The sequence below is a fragment of the Pristiophorus japonicus genome, chromosome 19 (genome assembly GCF_044704955.1).
Source record: "Pristiophorus japonicus isolate sPriJap1 chromosome 19, sPriJap1.hap1, whole genome shotgun sequence".
NCBI lineage: Eukaryota > Metazoa > Chordata > Chondrichthyes > Pristiophoridae > Pristiophorus > Pristiophorus japonicus.
In genome coordinates this window covers 12,531,268-12,543,428 of record NC_091995.1, presented here as the reverse complement: position 1 = coordinate 12,543,428, position 12,161 = coordinate 12,531,268, and positions in this window count along the sequence as shown.

The window sequence follows — 12,161 nt, the reverse complement described above, 5'->3', positions numbered from 1 at the left end:
CATGGGCCATAATTCAGTGAGATATTTCTATATCCTCATAGTTAGCTGATTATTAAACTTAGCTTTTAATATTTTGTTAAAGTTCATTTTTACGGATTATTCCTGAAAACTGAGTGTCACCAGCATTTCTTGTAGCTCGCTGCCTGATTAGGGGAGGGCTGCATTCACCGTGGAACTCTCTATGGCTGTACCTGTTCAACACCACTGACAGGACTGAGGTGGGTCTCCAACTACCAACTTCTCCCAGGTTTGGTGGAACGGCCCAGCTGCATGACATTCTTTCCAGGCCTCAACAAGAGTTTGTTGTGAAACGTTCTTGTTTATATTCAGAAAGCTTGACGGCAGTCACGGGAAATTATTAGATTTATGTTAATCTCGTTAACAGATTTTGAAATGTTATTTCCACCCCTCCCCCAATGTGGAAGAAAGAGCAGATTCCATGATAATCTGTTCCATCATCCCACGCCCACTCCCTGCAGTGGATAGGCAGCAGCGATTATTGTCACACTTCACTCTCCCAGCTGATAGTTGGCTAATTTGACACAATGAGATGAACTGATATTGATAGTTCATGAATGTTCAAGACACTCACTGACAGTGGGTGGGTTGGGTTGTGCTGAATAACATCGCTGGCAGTTATCAACTGAGCTTAAGAATTGTTGTGTATGCAATAACTGTTAGACTGAGTACTGTTTAACTCCAAGAGGTATAACCTTGACTCTGCTTTATTACGGCCCAAAGTGCCTCAGATACAAAGTGGCTGGCCTTTTATACTTGGGCTGCACACGCGTGCGTGCAGCCCAATGTCCTCCAACAGTGACGCCATCTAGTGGCTAGTAATCGCAAAAGTACATACATGACAAGAACTTTGGTCGTGACAGAAACGGGTAAACTCACTGAACTCTGAAGGGCTTCTGGAGACTGGAAAGTACTACATAATTCCTCTTGTTTAAACGAGGGCCAAGAGACAGTTTCGGAAACTACAGACCAGTTAACTTAACACCAAAGTCTTTGGAATTATGTTGATATATTTAGATATTTAGATGTCCCTGACGACTACATCTGCGGGAAGTGTATCCGCCTCCAGCTCCTGACGGACCGCGTTGCTGAATTGCAGCTGAGGGTGGATTCACTCTGGAGCACCCACAATGCTGAGAATGACGTGAGTAGCACGTGTAGCGAGTTGGTCTTACTGCAGGAGAAGGGTCCACAGCCAGCTAGGGAATGGAAGACCAGCAGGAAGAGTAGTGCAAGGAAGGTAGTGCAGGGGTCCCCTGTGGTCATCCCCCTGCAAAACAGATACACTGCTTTGAGTACTGTTGTGGGGGATGATTCATCAGGGGAGGGCAGCAGCAGCCAAGTTCATGGCACCGTGGCTGGCTCTGTTGCACAGGAGGGTAGGAAAAAGAGTGGGAGAGCGATAGTGATAGGGGATTCAATTGTGAGGGGAATAGATAGGCATTTCTGCAGTCGCAACCGAGACTCCAGGATGGTATGTTGCCTCCCTGGTGCAAGGGTCAAGGATGTCTCGGAGCGGGTGCAGGACATTCTAAAAAGGGAGGGAGAACAGCCAGTTGTCGTGGTGCACATTGGTACCAACAACATAGATAAAAAAAGGGATGAAGTCCTACGAAACTAATTTAAGGAGCTAGGAGCTAAATTAAAAAGTAGGACCTCAAAAGTAGTAATCTCGGGATTGCTACCAGTGCCATGTGCTAGCCAGAGTAGGAATCACAGGATAGCGCAGATGAATACGTGGCTTGAGCAGTGGTGCAGCAGGGAAGGATTCAAATTCCTGGGGCATTGGAACCGGTTCTGGGGGAGGTGGGACCAGTACAAACCGGACGGTCTGCACCTGGGCAGGACTGGAACCAATGTCCTAGGGGGAGTGTTTGCTAGTGCTGTTGGGGAGGAGTTAAACTAATATGGTAGGGGGATGGGAACCAATGCAGGGAGACAGAGGGAAACAAAAAGGAGACAAAAGCAAAAGACAGAAAGGAGATGAGGAAAAGTGGAGGGCAGAGAAACCCAAGGCAAAGAACAAAAAGGGCCACTGTACAGCAAAATTCTAAAAGGACGAAGGGTGTTAAAAAAACAAGCCTGAAGGCTTTGTGTCTTAATGCAAGGAGTATCCGTAATAAGGTGGATGAATTAACTGTGCAAATAGATGTTAACAAATATGATGTGATTGGGATTACAGAGTCGTGCCTCCAGGATGATCAGGGCTGGGAACTCAACATCCAGGGGTATTCAACATTCAGGAAGGATAGAATAAAAGGAAAAGGAGGTAGGGTAGCATTGCTGGTTAAAGAGGAGATTAATGCAATAGTCAGGAAGGATATTAGCTTGGATGATGTGGAATCTATATGGGTGGAGCTGCAAAACACCAAAGGGCAAAAAACGTTAGTGGGAGTTGTGTACAGACCTCCAAACAGTAGTAATGATGTTGGGGAGGGCATGCAATAAAGGTACAGCAGTTATAATGGGTGACTTTAATATGCACATAGATTGGGCTAACCAAACTGGAAGCAATACGGTGGGGGAGGATTTCCTGGAGTGCATAAGGGATGGTTTTCTTGACCAATATGTCGAGGAACCAACTAGAGGGGAGGCCATCTTAGACTGGGTGTTGTGTAATGAGAGAGGATTAATTAGCAATCTCGTTGTGTGAGGCCTCTTGGGGAAGAGTGACCATAATAAGGTGGAATTCTGCATTAGGATGGAAAATGAAACATAATTCAGAGACCATGGTCCAGAACTTAAAGAAGGGTAACTTTGAAGGTATGAGGCGTGAATTGGCTAGGATAGATTGGCGAATGATACTTAAGGGGTTGACTGTGAATGGGCAATGGCAGACATTTAGAGACCGCATGGATGAACGACAACAATTGTACATTCCTGTCTGGCGTAAAAATAAAAAAGGGAAGGTGGCTCAACCGTGGCTATCAAGGGAAATTAGGGATAATATTAAAGCCAAGGAAGTGGCATACAAATTGGCCAGAAATAGCAGCGAACATAGGGACTGGGAGAAATTTAGAACTCAGCAGAGGAGAACAAAGGGTTTGATTAGGGCAGGGAAAATGGAGTGCGAGAAGAAGCTTGCAGGGAACATTAAGACGGATTGCAAAAGTTTCTATAGATATGTAAAGAGAAAAAGGTTAGTAAAGACAAACGTAGATCCCCTGCAGTCAGAATCAGGGGAAGTCATAATGGGGAACAAAGAAATGGCAGACCAATTGAACAAGTACTTTGGTTTGGTATTCACTAAGGAGGACACAAACAACCTTCCAGATCGAAAAGGGGTCAGAGGGTCTAGTAAGGAGGAGGAACTGAGGGAAATCCTTATTAGTCGGGAAATTGTGTTGGGGAAATTGATGGGATTGAAGGCCGATAAATCCCCAGGGCCTGATGGACTGCATCCCAGAGTACTTAAGGAGGTGGCCTTGGAAATAGCGGATGCATTGACAGTCATTTTCCAACATTCCATTGACTGGATCAGTTCCTATCAAGTGGAGAGTAGCCAATGTAACCCCACTTTTTAAAAAAGGAGGGAGAGAGAAAACACGGAATTATCGACAGGTCAGCCTGACCTCAGTAGTGGGTAAAATGATGGAATCAATTATTAAGGATGTCACAGCAGCGATTTGGAAAGAGGTGACATGATAGGTCCAAGTCAGCATGGATTTGTGAAAGGGAAATCATGTTTGACAAATCTTCTGGAATTTTTTGAGGATGTTTCCAGTAGAGTGGACAAGGGAGAACCAGTTGATGTGGTATATTTGGACTTTCAGAAGGTTTTCGACAAGGTCCCACACAAGAGATTAATGTGCAAAGTTAAAGCACATGGGATTGGGGGTAGTGTGCTGACGTGGATTGAGAACTGGTTGTCAGACAGGAAGCAAAGAGTAGGAGTAAATGGGTACTTTTCAGAATGGCAGGCAGTGACTAGTGGGGTACCGCAAGGTTCTGTGCTGGGGCCCCAGCTGTTTACACTGTACATTAATGATTTAGACAAGGGGATTAAATGTTTTATCTCTAAATTTGCGGATGACACTAAGTTAGGTGGCAGTGTGAGCTGCGAGGAGGATGCTATGAGGCTGCAGAGCGACTTGGATAGGTTAGGTGAGTGGGCAAATGCATGGCAGATGAAGTATAATATGGATAAATGTGAGGTTATCCACTTTGGTGGTAAAAACAGAGAGACAGACTATTATCTGAATGGTGACAGATTAGGAAAAGGGAAGGTGCAACGAGACCTTGGTGTCATGGTACATCAGTCCTTGAAGGTTGGCATGCAGGTACAGCAGGCGGTTAAGAAAGCAACTGGCATGTTGGCCTTCATAGCGAGACGATTGGAGTACAGGGGCAGGGAGGTGTTGCTACAGTTATACAGGACCTTGGTGAGGCCACACCTGGAGTATTGTGTACAGTTTTAATCTCCTAACTTGAGGAAGGACATTCTTGCTATTGAGGGAGCGCAGCGAAGGTTCACCAGACTGATTCCTGGGATGGCGGGACTGACCTATCAAGAAAGACTGGATCAACTGGGCTTGTATTCACTGGAGTTCAGAAGAATGAGAGGGGACCTCATAGAAACGTGTAAAATTCTGACGGGTTCAGACAGTTAGATGCAGGAAGAATGTTCCCAATGTTGGGGAAGTCCAGAACCAGGGGTCACAGTCCAAGGATAAGGGGTAAGCCATTTAGGACCGAGATGAGGAGAAACTTCCTCACCCAGAGAGTGGTGAACCTATGGAATTCTCTACCACAGAAAGTTGTTGAGGCCAATTCACTAAATATATTCAAAAAGGAGTTAGATGAAGTCCTTACTGCTAGGGGGATCAAAGAGGGTATGGCGAGAAAGCAGGAATGGGGTACTGAACTTGCATGTTCAGCCATGAACTCATTGAATGGTGGTGCAGGCTCGAAGGGCCGAATGGCCTACTCCTGCATCTATTTTCGATGTTTCTATGTTTCTAAGTAGTGGACATATACCTGGAAAAGCATAACTGGTTGATGGATAGTCTGTACTTAGATTTTCAGAACATTTTGGGCAAAGTTACCTTTAAGAATACAAGAAGGAGCAGGCCATATGACCCTTCGAGTTTGCTCCGCCATTTATTAAGATAAGAAATAGGAGCAGGAGTAGGCCATACGGCCCCTGAAGCCTGCCCTGCCAGTCAACAAGATCATGGCTGATCTTCTACCTGCATTCCACTTTCCTGCCCGATTCCCATATCCCTTGATTCCATTAGAGTGCAAAAATCTTATCAATCTCAACCTTGAATATACTCAATGACTGAGCATCGACTGCCCTCTGGGGTAGAGAATGCCAAAGATTCACAACCCTCTGAATGAAGAAATTTCTCACCTCAATCTTAAATGGCTGACCCTTAACCTGAGATTGTGACCCCTGGTTCTGGTTAATGGGCAAGGTAATGAATCACAGAACATGTGGTAAAGTATGGCACTGGAGAAACAACCTCTCAGCATCTACCCTGTCAAGCCCTTTGAGAATGTTATATGTTTCAGTGAGATCACCTCTTATTCTTCTAAACTCCAGAGAGTATCATTGATGAATGGGCAAGGCAGTGAATCACAGAACACCTGGTAAAGTATAACACTAAGATCATGAGTAACTGACCTGACAGGGGAGTAACCATAACCCCAAAGTGGTTCTCCCTGGATCTCCTATGCTTTTTGGAAATAGGAGGTGGGTGGGGTGGCTTGACCCATCCACCTCCACAGTGGTGTGTGGGGGGCCTGAACCATCCACCTCCTTGGCACGACCCTGGTATTGCAGTACTTCCAGGAACGGTGCAGTGGAAGGCCCCCGCCCGCCCAAGTACCGCCCAAAGGACCGTTGATGGTCGCCGAGGTTCCTGACGGTTCTTTGGGCGGGGTTTTCATCAGCAAGGTCCCACGAAGGTCGGCGGGCAGCAAAACAGCGATGTACGCCGCCAATCTGGGTGGGAGCCAGCGGGAGCTCTCATTCTCGGTGGCGAATGCGCTTGCCGCCCAAGTACCGCCGAAGATGGAGTCGGGCCCACGGAGGGTCGAGCACTTAAAAATAAAAAGCATAAAAAAAACCATCCGATGACCTTCAGGGGACCCCATCCAGGTAAGTCCCGGTAAAGAAATAAATGTAAAAAATGTTACTAACCTGTTTCCCCCCATCTTCACACTTACCGTTGAGGACAGAGCAGCCTCCACGCAGCGGTTCACCGCCGTCCTGCCGACTCCCGCCCACATGAATATGGCACCTCAGCGGGCGGGAGTCTACTTACGCACATCGGCCGTCCGCTGACGTCGGCGGGTGCTTCCCGGCGGCTCTCCCCTCCCGCCCGCTCCAGGCCATGTCGAGAGTGGCACTGGGCAGTTCGAGCAGAGGAAAGTCAGCGGCAGTGGGCGGTGACTGCATCAATTTCAGCCCCAAAATCCACTGAAACGCTCCAGATTTAACATAGAAGTCGACAATCCAGAGAGTGGGTGCAGGGCAATCTTTGAACCCTTGCTATTTTAATGCATATGAGTGAGTTAGCTTAAGGTGTGAAATTTCCATGCTTCGGATGATATCGCAAACAAAAGGCTCAACACATGGTAAGGAACAGGTCCAGAAAAATTTAAGGGGATCATGTTCGAGGAAAGATAGACTAAACTGGGTTGTTTTCACTTTAGGAAAGAGAAGACTGAAAGGGGATATGATAGAAGTGTTTAGGAAAAATTTGCACAAATTGTAACTTTTTTTGCATATAAGGTACAGAATTTAAGCATAAAGGTTCATATTTACAAACTAAAGACAACAAAATAAAATATAAAATGCAGCAGGTACTTTTATTTATGAAAAGAGGCGGTATTTACAAACCGGACGGTCTGCACCTTGGCAGGACCGGAACCAATGTCCTAGGGGGAGTGTTTGCTAGTGCTGTTGGGGAGGAGTTAAACTAATATTGCAGGGGGATGGGAACCTATGCAGGGAGACAGAGGGAGACAAAAATGAGGCAAAAGCAAAAGACAGAAAGGAGATTAGGAAAAGTGGAGGGCAGAGAAGCCCAAGGCAAAGAACAAAAAGGGCCACTGTACAGCAAAATTCTAAAAGGACAAAGGGTGTTAAAAAAGCAAGCCTGAAGGCTTTGTGTCTTAATGCAAGGAGTATCCGCAATAAGGTGGATGAATTAACTGTGCAAATAGATGTTAACAAATATGATGTGATTGGGATTACGGAGACGTGGCTCCAGGATGATCAGGGCTGGGAACTCAACATCCAGGGGTATGCAACATTCAGGAAGGATAGAATAAAAGGAAAAGGAGGTGGGGTAGCATTGCTGGTTAAAGAGGAGATTAATGCAATAGTTAGGAAAGACATTAGCTTGGATGATGTGGAATCTATATGGGTAGAGCTGCAGAACACTAAAGGGCAAAAATCATTAGTGGGTGTTGTGTACAGACCTCCAAACAGTAGTAGTGATGTTGGGGAGGGCATCAAACAGGAAATTAGGAGTGCATGCAATAAAAGTGCAGCAGTTATAATGGGTGACTTTAATAGATTGGGCCAGCCAAACTGGAAGCAATACGATGGAGGAGGATTTCCTGGAGTGCATAAGGGATGGTTTTCTAGACCAATATGTCGAGGAACCAACTAGGGGGGAGGCCATCTTAGACTGGGTGTTGTGTAATGAGAAAGGATTAATTAGCAATCTCATTGTGCGAGGCCCCTTGGGGAAGAGTGACCATAATATGGTGGAATTCTGCATTAGGATGGAGAATGAAACAGTTAATTCCGAGACCATGGTCCAGAACTTAAAGAAAGGTAACTTTGAAGGTATGAGGCATGAATTGGCTAAGATAGATTGGCTAATGATACTTAAGGGGTTGACTGTGGATGGGCAATGGCAGACATTTAGAGACCGCATGGATGAATTACAACAATTGTACATTCCTGTCTGGCGTAAAAATAAAAAAGGGAAGGTGGCTCAACCGTGACTATCTAGGGAAATCAGGGATAGTATTAAAGCCAAGGAATAGGCCAGAAATAGCAGCGAACCTGGGGACTGGGAGAAATTTAGAACTCAGCAGAGGAGGACAAAGGGTTTGATTAGGGCAGGGAAAATGGAGTACGAGAAGAAGCTTGCAGGGAACATTAAGGCGGATTGCAAAGGTTTCTATAGGTATGTAAAGAGAAAAAGGTTAGTAAAGACAAACGTAGGTCCCCTGCAGTCAGAATCAGGGGAAGTCATAACGGGGAACAAAGAATTGGCAGACCAATTGAACAAGTACTTTGGTTCAGTATTCACTAAGGAGGACACAAACAACCTTCCAGATCGAAAAGGGGTCAGAGGGTCTAGTAAGGAGGAGGAACTGAGGGAAATCTTTGTTAGTCGGGAAATTGTGTTGGGGAAATTGATGGGATTGAAGGCCGATAAATCCCCAGGGCCTGATGGACTGCATCCCAGAGTACTTAAGGAGATGACCTTGGAAATAGCGGATGCATTGACAGTCATTTTCCAACATTCCATTGACTCTGGATCAGTTCCTATCGAGTGGAGGGTAGCCAATGTAACCCCACTTTTTAAAAAAGGAGGGAGAGAGAAAACAGGGAATTATAGACCGGTCAGCCTGACCTCAGTAGTGGGTAAAATGATGGAAAAAAATTATTAAGGATGTCATAGCAGCGCATTTGGAAAATGGTGACATGATAGGTCCAAGTCAGCATGGATTTGTGAAAGGGAGATCATGCTTGACAAATCTTCTGGAATTTTTTGAGGATGTTTCCAATAACGTGGACAAAGGAGTACCAGTTGATGTGGTATATTTGGACTTTCAGAAGGCTTTCGACAAGGTCCCACACAGGAGATTAATGTGCAAAGTTAAAGCACATGGGATTGGGGGTAGTGTGCTGATGTGGATTGAGAACTGGTTGTCAGACAGGAAGCAAAGAGTAGGAGTAAATGGGTACTTTTCGGAATGGCAGGCAGTGACTAGTGGGGTACCGCAGGGTTCTGTGCTGGGACCCCAGTTGTTTACATTGTACATTAATGATTTAGACGAGGGGATTAAATGTAGTATCTCCAAATTTGCGGATGACACTAAGTTGGGTGGCAGTGTGAGCTGCGAGGAGGATGCTATGAGGCTGCAGAGTGACTTGGATAGGTTAGGTGAGTGGGCAAATGCGTGGCAGATGAAGTATAATGTGGATAAATGTGAGGTTATCCACTTTGGTGGTAAAAACAGAGAGACAGACTATTATCTGAATGGTGACAGATTAGGAAAAGGAAAGGTGCAACGAGACCTGGGTGTCATGGTACATCAGTCATTGAAGGTTGGCATGCAGGTACAGCAGGCGGTTAAGAAAGCAAATGGCATGTTGGCCTTCATAGCGAGGGGATTTGAGTACAGGGGCAGGGAGGTGTTGCTACAGTTGTACAGGGCCTTGGTGAGGCCACACCTGGAGTATTGTGTACAGTTTTGGTCTCCTAACTTGAAGGACATTCTTGCTATTGAGGGAGTGCAGCGAAGATTCACCAGACTGATTCCCGGGATGGTGGGACTGACCTATCAAGAAAGACTGGATCAACTGGGCTTGTATTCACTGGAGTTCAGAAGAGTGAGAGGGGACCTCATAGAAACGTTTAAAATTCTGACGGGTTTGGACAGGTTGGATGCAGGAAGAATGTTCCCAATGTTGGGGAAGTCCAGAACCAGAGGTCACAGTCTAAGGATAAGGGATAAGCCATTTAGGACCGAGATAAGGAGAAACTTCTTCACCCAGAGAGTGGTGAACCTGTGGAATTCTCTACCACAGAAAGTAGTTGAGGCCAATTCACTAAATATATTCAAAAGGGAGTTAGATGAAGTCCTTACTACTCGGGGGATCAAGGGGTATGGCGTGAAAGCAGGAAGGGGGTACTGAAGTTGCATGTTCAGCCATAAACTCATTGAATGGCGGTGCAGGCTAGAAGGGCTGAATGGCCTGCTCCTGCACCTATTTTCTATGTTTCTATGTTTCTATGTTTCTATGTGCTGCCACTGATAATGAACTGTGGAAGTGACGACAGATATCAACTCATACCTGTAAGACTGCCTGTAGAACAGGGTGGGATATCATACCTTCAGTAACCAGTTGATAAAAAGTACCAAATAGAAGCAGGAGTCGGCCATACGGCCCTTCGAGCCTGCTCTGCCATTCGATACGATCATGGCTGATCTTCTATCTCAACTCCACTTTTCCACCCTTGATTCTCATATCCTTCGATTCCCTCAGGATATTTTTGTTTTGATTTCATCAGAGGTGATCCCCTGATTAGGAAAACCCAATGAAAAAGATTACAATGGTCTAGCCTTTGCATCCTTGCCTGGTCGGGTAGGATGCCTTGTGACGATTTGCGAAGACTACTAGTGTCACACGTGCACTCACCCAGTTTCTGGGACTCACTTGTTAATCACCGAGGTGAGGTGGCTCAAACTCACTAATTACTTCCCTTCCCAAATAAAACAGGACACCCGTGCAGTTAATGGGTCTGAAATTCACCGTCCCCCAAAAAATCGATCGACCGCCGCGATTGCGAAATTTTCCCTCCTCGAGCCATATTCAGCTCGGGGAAGATTTTGAGCAGTGTTCACTTCCTCCGAAAACGGCGAGGTGAAGCCGGAGTAAAGGAAGATTTTTGTGCGATGAGGGAAGCAGCAGGCGGGCCACTGGAAAACGGCCACCACTGGATTTTCACCTATAAAAAGGTAGAACTTCTTCAGGCAGTGTCCCCGCCAGGTATTCCAGTCGGTGCTCAAACATGACACCACTGGAGTGTTTCCGGGATCGGGGCACTTTGCCAAGAAAATAGTTCCATTAAGTTTTGATTTAAATCTAAAGTACAATAAGTTGTAGTAATTGTTTTGGCTTCATTAAATCTGCTGTGTGCTGCTCAGAGGTTTTGACAGACTTTTGTAGAACTTTCACTTCTGACTGTTTACTGGAGGCCTGTAGGCCTCATTGTGGTCTGCAGAGACCAGCTTGGCAGGGTTCACCCTGAGGATGGGAGGGGTTGGGAGGGCGATTCCTGGTACACCTGGTGAGAAGCAGGGTGGCACGCAGTAGAAGGTGTCGCCATCAGCACCGTGCAGAGAGGCAGCGGGCAAGCCATGGCTGCAAACTGAGAAGAGGGCGTGCAAATGTGCGCAGACCTGCAGCTAGAGAGGGTGGCCAGGTGAGAGATAGCATCAGGAGGAGTGTGATAGATGCTGCCCACCCCCCTCCAAATACTGGGAGAGAAGCCTATTATGTATGTAATAACTCGATAGACTGAATACTGTAAACTAACACAGGTACGAACCTGGCTCTGCTTTATTCGGGCCCAAAGTGATTACATTACATGATGGCTCGCCTTTTATACCTGGGCCACACACACGTGCGTACAGCCCAATGACCTCCGACAGTGGTGCCACCTGGTGGCTAGTAACCCCAAGCATACATACACGACAATATCCCCCTTTAAGATATTAGTAACAGTCTTTTTACAAATTGAGACGGTCTGGGGCTTTCTGCTCCCGAGTTGATCGTCTCAGTTCAACTCCAGCCTTGTGCGAGCGTTCTGAGTCTGTTATGACTGGGGGCTGGGTAGCCGATCTAATGGGATTGGCAATGACCACGTCAGGGATTGAAAGTCCAGATTCATTGTTGACAGTGGAGTCCTCTGATGACTGAGGGTAGGTTGGTTGGTCACTGATTGTGTCTTCCTCAGACTGTTCCGCTTCATCCGTGTGCCGCAGCTTTATCTGATCAACATGTTTCCTGCATGTTTGCCCATTCTTGAACTTGACAATAAACACTCTGTTACCCTCCTTGGCCGTAACAGTACCGGCGATCCACCTGGGACCTTGACCATAATTTAATACATACACAGGATCGTGAACAGAAATGTCACGTGACACAGCAGCGCGATCATGATATCACTGCTGACTTTGACATCTGTATTCAACATGATCGCTCAAGTCAGGGTGGACAAGAGAGTGCCTGGTCTTGAGACCTCTCTTCATCAATAGTGCGTACAGCCCAATGACCTCTGACAGTGGTGCCACCTGGTGGCTAGTAACCCCAAGCAATGATACATGACAGAGCCTTTCCAGCAAGAGCCTCCAGAGGAGCCCGAGAATGAAGAGGACCAGGG